A 7,485-nucleotide genomic window follows, 5' to 3' on the forward strand; every position below is an offset into this window, starting at 1 on the left:
GAGAGGCTGCTGTGTATGCATGTCCGAGGTTGTTAGCTGCTGCTGCATGAGTGGCCGGGTCGTATGGTTCCTAAAGTGATTCTAGGAGAAGATCAAGTCATTAGTTAGTGATGTGCGTGGGTGCGTGCATGCAGTTAGTGGGCGAGTGTGTGGCCTGGCTACGTGTGCGTGAGTCTACTTAAGCACTTGTATGCATATTTGCTTTCAGAAGAGAAATACAGAGAAGAGAAAAGGGTCGGCTGTGTGATACAGCGGCCACAAAATATCTGTGTTCTTTTGTTCTTCCGTGAGCTTTGAGAGGTAGCTAGAGGAAGAAGAAGAGGAGCTGGCGATCAGCTCCAACAGGTGTTACTCAATTTAATTTAATGTTCTGGATGGTAATCATGTCGCTTGGTTTTGTCTAGTCTTGCATAAGACCTGACATCTATTTTTGTAAGCAACTGGTCCTATAACTGTAACGTTTTACTGACTCTTGGACCAGTGTTTTATGTTCAAGTACAATTGACCCGTATTGGCATGCTGCTGTTACGCCTGGTTGTATTGTGGTGAACATCAGAATTGCATTTGTCCAGTAGATGCAGCTGTAGGATACCATGGGTTTCAACCATCAGTTGATAAATGACACGATACGGTCAAGTATAATTTGGGTACCATTGTGGACAAACTCATAGTGTATTCAACATTACATCCCTTATTATGTATACATGCTGGTACTTTAAAACATCACATTGGACCATTCATTTTTATTTTGTGAGCTTCCGTTATTCATTGTTGAACTGAATGAATGTAGAGGATCCTTTTGTATTGGTGATCTGCTGATAAAGCGGGAGAAAGCTTGATTACTGTGGAGCCCTGCAAATTAAAGTCTTGTGCTTCCATGTATTTCCCTCTTATTGGGGTTTCTCTCTTAAGGTTATGCCTCATGCATTCTTTATGTACTACTTGTAGCAATGTAATATGTAGTGGTAATCATAGAAATGAATTATACTCTGCTCTAGATTATTATCAATAGCCTAAGACAGAAATGCACTCTACACTAACAGAGTGACTGACAGAAGATGGATGGTTGCATATGTGCATTTCAGCAGCTAAAGGTATCTCGGATATATCTGGTGATTTGAATGGCGGAGAGGTCAGACAGAATGATGCCGCCCAAATATCTCTCGTCTAACTTTGTCGCTTAAAAATTGGATCATCGATCAGTATGTACTTGCAGTCTTGCTTGGAAGTTTTTATGACACCGTTGTAGAGTGAGCAATGGCTCCTCAGTTTTTGGATATATTAACTGAATGTCCATGCAATTCTATGGAGCGATAGTGGTGCTTAGCTTAGCGATGCTAACCCGAGCAACTTTGGATTGAAATCGAGGCAATTGTTTGCCATCAATCAAGCAACAACAGCAACACTGGGACTAGTGAGAATGCAAAACTGAAAGAAAACCATGTTCCTCAAATATTCCTGCACCAAGCCTATTCACTCCTGGACGAGCGCCACTCACTCCCGTCGACCTTAAATAATGCTCTGCTTTCACACAATTCACTCCAAAATATCTACAGAGAGGTGACAGGGGGTCCGCGTTTCGTACAGATTCCATGCGTTATGCGGGGAAAAGGATCCACAGGAAAGCGCAAAGTTCATAACAAATTAAAAATAAGAAACTCATGAAGAAATGTGCAAGGTTCATACCAATTTTAAAATCAGAAACTCATGAAGAAATGTAAATTTTGAGGGAACCCACGTTTCTCTGATCGGAACATACTGCAATGTACATAGGAAAAATATGTACCACTTCTATGATTACCACTGCTGGGCTACATAGATATGTTACTATGGTCAGAACTATGAACTGTGAAATAACGTTGTGAAGAAAAATCCCCATGCCGAATTAAAAAACCTTCCTACTATGCTATCCCACGCTTGAGTGGTTGTTAGGATATCTGCTATATGGAACAAGTTTACAAAATCAGTTTTCAGTTGTTGTTTTGTAAAACTCGTTTATGGAATACTATTTTTGGACTTAATAACTTCAAATAGGAGACAAATGTATCAGACGCAAGATCGCAACCAAGCTTTGAGGCTACCACTACACTGCTGGGAAAGGGCTTATAGCTGAACCCCAGTGAGTGGCGGGCAGTGTAGGTCACCCGCCACAGTTATTTTTTTAAATAAGCAATGACGAGTACCAAACAGTGCCCGCCAGAGCTACCAACGTAACTGTGGTGGACAAAATTCAACCCCCGCCACAGGTACAATCTCCCGGACGAGGATTGCTTGCGTAACTCAGCTGTGATGGGCCCTAGCTGCTGCCCGCCACAGGTAAATGACCAAGCAGTGGCAAGCAGTAACTAGCATCCGCCACTAGCTATCATCGTTTGAAACCAAATTTTAGCAGAACATAGCTGTGGCTCGTCCTCTACATCGCCCGCTAGTGGTAGGTTGAATAAATGTGGCGGGCCCTAATTGGTGCCCGCCACAAAAAATTCTCGCGCGAGGATGTTTTCCACGTCACTTAGCAGTGGTGGGAAATTCCTGCCGCTCGCCAGTGATAAAATCATGTGTAATGTTTGCTTCCTAGTTCAGTGGCTTCCCCTCCCTAGTTTCTTCCTCTTCCTGCTACTCCTCTCACCATTGATCATACACCACAGCTCTCAGTTCTTGATTTCCTCTGATCGATCGGACACGCTACATCGGAGAGACGAGGAGACACGTTTTAGGTGAGAATTCTTTTCTAAATTCAACATCGTGTGTATGTATGAGCATGCATGCGTACTTGATTGTTGGTGTGTGGTGCGGTGGACGTGTTCGGCGATTCAACATTCGGTTGATCGGATGCTTTTGTTGAAAATTTTCAGGGAATACAAATGAAAGTGCCAAATCACATCGAAATGTTGATTAATTTTTGTTTCGTCGGGTTGATGTCACTCAATATCTCCCATTTTTAGCAAAGGTCGTGCCGAATTTTCTAATTTTCCATATTCTTAGATCGAATAATAATTTATTATGTTATATATGTATATATGTTGCAGGTTTTGGCGTGGAATGTTGGAACATAGTTGGATGTACTCTATACCATGTGTGTCCAATGATAATTTTAATGTTTTGATAGAGTTCTTACATTTTGCGGAGGAATATGTAAAAAAAAAGAGTTCCAAGAAAATATGTTGTCTGTGTGTTGTTTGCGAGAATGATGTTATGTACTCAAGTGAACCAGGAGAGTTGCATAAGAACTTGTTGCCTAGTTGTTTTATGCCCGGTTATACGACATGGGCAAGTCATGGTGAGGATGGGATGTCATGTGAAGGAACGGACAATGACGAGGAACAAGAATGAATGATGGATGGACGTGTCGAAACTGCAAGAAGAGATTGTTGTCATACTATGTGAGCTTGAGGTGTACTTCACACCCTCATTTTTTGACATCATGGTGCATCTGCTTGTCCACATTATCGGAAACATCATAGACCTAGAACCAGTATTCATCCACAACATGTTCCCCTTCTAAAGGTCAAATGGGATACTCAAACGATACGTTCATAACAGGTCACATCAAGACGGAAGCATCGTCCAGTGATTTCTATCTATAGAGGTTATTTTGTTTTGCATAGACTACCTTGAAGTCGACAAACCTTTGGGCATGCCCAAGAATAAGCACATTGGCCGGCTAAAGGGCGTAGGTCACAAGAAAAGGAGAAAGAATTTGCATGTGACCTTTGACGATCCCAACCGAGAGCCCAACTTCATAAGAGCTCACACTGTGGTGTTACAACACATTAAGTGTGTCAACCCATATGCTAGGAAGGACATGTTGCGGTTGAAAACTGAATACAGGAAACGCGGGATAAACCGCTCCGATGTGCAACTAACAACTGAGCACGACAAAAAGTTTGCAGGTTTGTTCAAGACATATGTGCGGGAAAATCCATTGTGAGAAGATGATGAAAGAGCTACTGAGCTGTTCTCCTTGGCATCGGGATCCGCATTGAATGTGACCACATACCAAGCCTATGACATCAACGGATACATATTATATACGGAGGCCAGAGACAAGGTAAAAGGTGTGTACCAGAATTTAGGGGTGACACTACATGCATACACCGCTAATGAAAAGAAGGAACACTACAACAGAATCAAAGAGATTTGGGAACTAAGGTACGCGGATATGCCCCATGTTCCATGTTAGATGGGCGAACCAAGTACTTTAAGAAGACGATTATTTCACTACCATGGTTATACCACCACAAAATGAGTCCACGAACGTGCTTGCAATAAGATTGTCAATGCTTCTACATAAAAGATCCAATTAAGCCTAGCCGTGTGGTCTACTGAAGAGGAAAGAGGAGTATCGTCGGAATGGACGAAGTCAATGATGAGGAGGACTATGACCAATTAGACGACTACCCCGCGGAAGAACAACGAGGCATCAAACATGTACCGAGAAGAAAAAGATCAACATTGCCTAGTGATGACATTGCACCATGGTCAAGACTGAGTCAGAACAGGACAATAGTTCATACCAGGAAGAGGATAACCAAAATTCATGTGAAGACCGTCAGTAGAATCCATTAACAACTTAATTCTAATGTCTTTATATGAATGTTCTTTTGTACTATATAGACATATATAATGTGTGGATCGGATCGATAATCACTGCGTAGAAGCATTGTGACATTCAAAAAAAGTTGCTGTGGCGGGCGTGCTAGGTGGACCGCCATGTCAGATATTTGGGGTGGTGGGTGCGGTAGTGGGCCCGCTGCGCCAGGCATTTGCGGCTGTCCCGCCCGCCACGTAGGTCCGATCCCAAAATTACCGGCCCCCCATCTACGTTACCTTAGACGCCTTTTGTTCAAACCATGCCCCCGCTCAGCGAAATCGCCCATCGCCGCCGTGCGCCGCGAGCCGTTAGACCTCACCGACCATGCGTGCTCGCCTCTTGCGCCGCCACCACCGCGTGCTCACCTGCCGTGCTTGCATGGCTTTCGAGAGGGCGCCACCGCGGGGTCACCGTCATGTTCCCACTCTATCCCGACAATGTTGTTGACCACTAGATCTCCACCAGCACAGGAATGACAATTGTGATAATTATCCAAAACTAAGAGTGGCAAAAGTGAAATGTCAAAATCTGAACTGGCATAAGAAAAATTGGCAAAATCGAGAGTGGCAAAAAAATTTTCCCTTTTATCAAGGGTCATGCCAAAATTTCCACTCAATAATAACTCTTTGTCAATTTTGCAGTTCGATGAATGGATCCCCACGCCAGAGCATCATCTGAAAAGGAACTCAACTACAACAACCCTGATGTTGAGAGTAGCCCCTGACGTCGAGATGGGCGACGACCAACATGAAGAACCACCCACTGGGCGAGGAGAAACGAGCCACACCGATGGGGCTTCATCTAGCACCGCCTCCAGCAACAAGAGCAGTCATAAGGCTAGGGAACCGAACAAGCTTCATGAAGGTATCATTATAATAACGTAAGTTGGCCCAAAAGGAGATCCCATCGCCCCAGATGGCGCGGCCAAGACATATAGCAAAATGCTAGGTTGCATCTTGAGAAATAATGCCCCGATCGGTTGCATGGATTTCGGCGCAGAAAAGCGGAAGCTACACGAAGTGTTACACCGGAGTTATAAATTTCCGTCTAGCTCTAAAAAAATGACCGATGAGTATGCCCCATCCAAAGCTAGCCGCATACATCAGCCTCCATTTTTTTTGGAGTCTACAAGCTCAAAATAGCTGAATATCCAGTTCTAGTTTAACTAAAGCAAATGCTTAAATGCAGTAGTAGTTCTAATTAAATATCACTATCCAACAAAGTATTAAGATTGTAATAGCACATTCGTATTACTTGTCCTATTTAACTGCACAGGGTTGCTCAATCAAATCTTAGTTCAGTTGCATATGAGTTGCTCGATGTTGAATGTGTTGATACATTTGAACAAACTCATCAAATTTGGCTAGATTTTGCTCTGACAGTACGATAGGATTACCCATGTTATTAAATTGAAGAGCTACGATAACATCCTCACCCTAATCCACCACGATCATGTTGTGCATGATTACACAACATGTCATCACCTCCCAAAAGGTCTCCGGATCTCATTGTTTAGTAGGTCCACGAACAACTGCACAACATACTTGCAGAACTGCAAATGCCCTCTCAATATCCTTTCTAGCTGCTTCTTGTCTTTGGCCAAAATGATCTTGAAATTTGACTTGTAGAGCTTCAAGACAATTGTTCCATCTCCAATGCATGAAGTCAAGAGATCCAAACAAACCTGGCCACCATCTAGCTTTAGACATTGCCAAGATCCTGTCTGTGTCTACGACAGTTGGTTCTCTCAGGTACTGAGGTCCAAACACTGAGACCACGACAGTAGGAAATCTTACCATGTCATCTCCGCATTGCTCTTACACATCTATAGGTATTCATCCCATGAATTAGCGGCAGTGCCATAAGCAAGCATCTATAGTGCAGTCGTGCACTTCTGGTAACTAGAGAACCATATCCTTCCCACGACATCCTTCTTTAAGATGAAGTAATCATCAAAGGGCCGGACGCCATAGAGCCGATCGAAGACATTTTTCACATCCAAAAGAGCCAACCAAAAATATCGGCGAATAGGTATCGCGGGCAAGGTAGTCGTCCAACAGCATCAAATGGCCGCACGCCCTGTTGCGGTTGAGCACTCGATGACCCTGGGTCGATCCATAGAATTTGACAACATGCTCTTCGGCACGCTTCGCGTCTGACCGCCTGCATCATCGGTGTCTCATCTGTGGAGTCTTTTGTCGGACAAGCCATCCAACGACTCAACATAGTGCTCATATATGTACTTCATATCTAAACACATTGTTTTAAAGAAGAAGGGATAAAACAAATTAGCACATGCGTTTCAATGAACACTTGTCAGGCTTAGTACGTAGTACCGTAGGGTCGGATGGTACCTGTGCGGCGGATGGAGGGGAGGTGTGGAAAAGCGGCATGAAGCCTGGGTGTAGTGTTGGAGGATACGGAGTCGTCCAGTTCAGGGAAGGGTGTGGCGGGCTGGTGGAACAGCAGAGGAAGCAAGCGAGAAAGTGGATGCAGAGAAAGATGGGAGGATGGGGATGTGGGATCTAGGAGGCTCTTTGTGTGGGCCAGTGGTGTCAGAGTCCTACGTGGTTGCTGTCTAGACTCGTGTAAAGCCCCGTAGTTTGTTTCGTCTTTCCGGAAAAAAGTGCGTCCGAAAAGGTCGGCGGACCCATGCGGACCCACTTTGAATGGCTAAACACGTCCTAACGGCGTAGTCCGGACGGTTGCGGACAGTTTGAGGGTCCGAAAATGCCCTTAGCACTTCTTTCCCTCAAGGGGCTTATTGAGCTTGGATGTTCACACATTTGGCTAGGAGTACTAGGATCATCCCCATGGACAAGACGGCTTTAGTTTGTTAGGATGTTATCTACTCCTGTGGCGATGCTATTCTCACGTAGGATTATCCCACTTTG

This window comes from Triticum urartu, unplaced genomic scaffold, assembly GCF_003073215.2.
Source record: "Triticum urartu cultivar G1812 unplaced genomic scaffold, Tu2.1 TuUngrouped_contig_197, whole genome shotgun sequence".
NCBI lineage: Eukaryota > Viridiplantae > Streptophyta > Magnoliopsida > Poales > Poaceae > Triticum > Triticum urartu.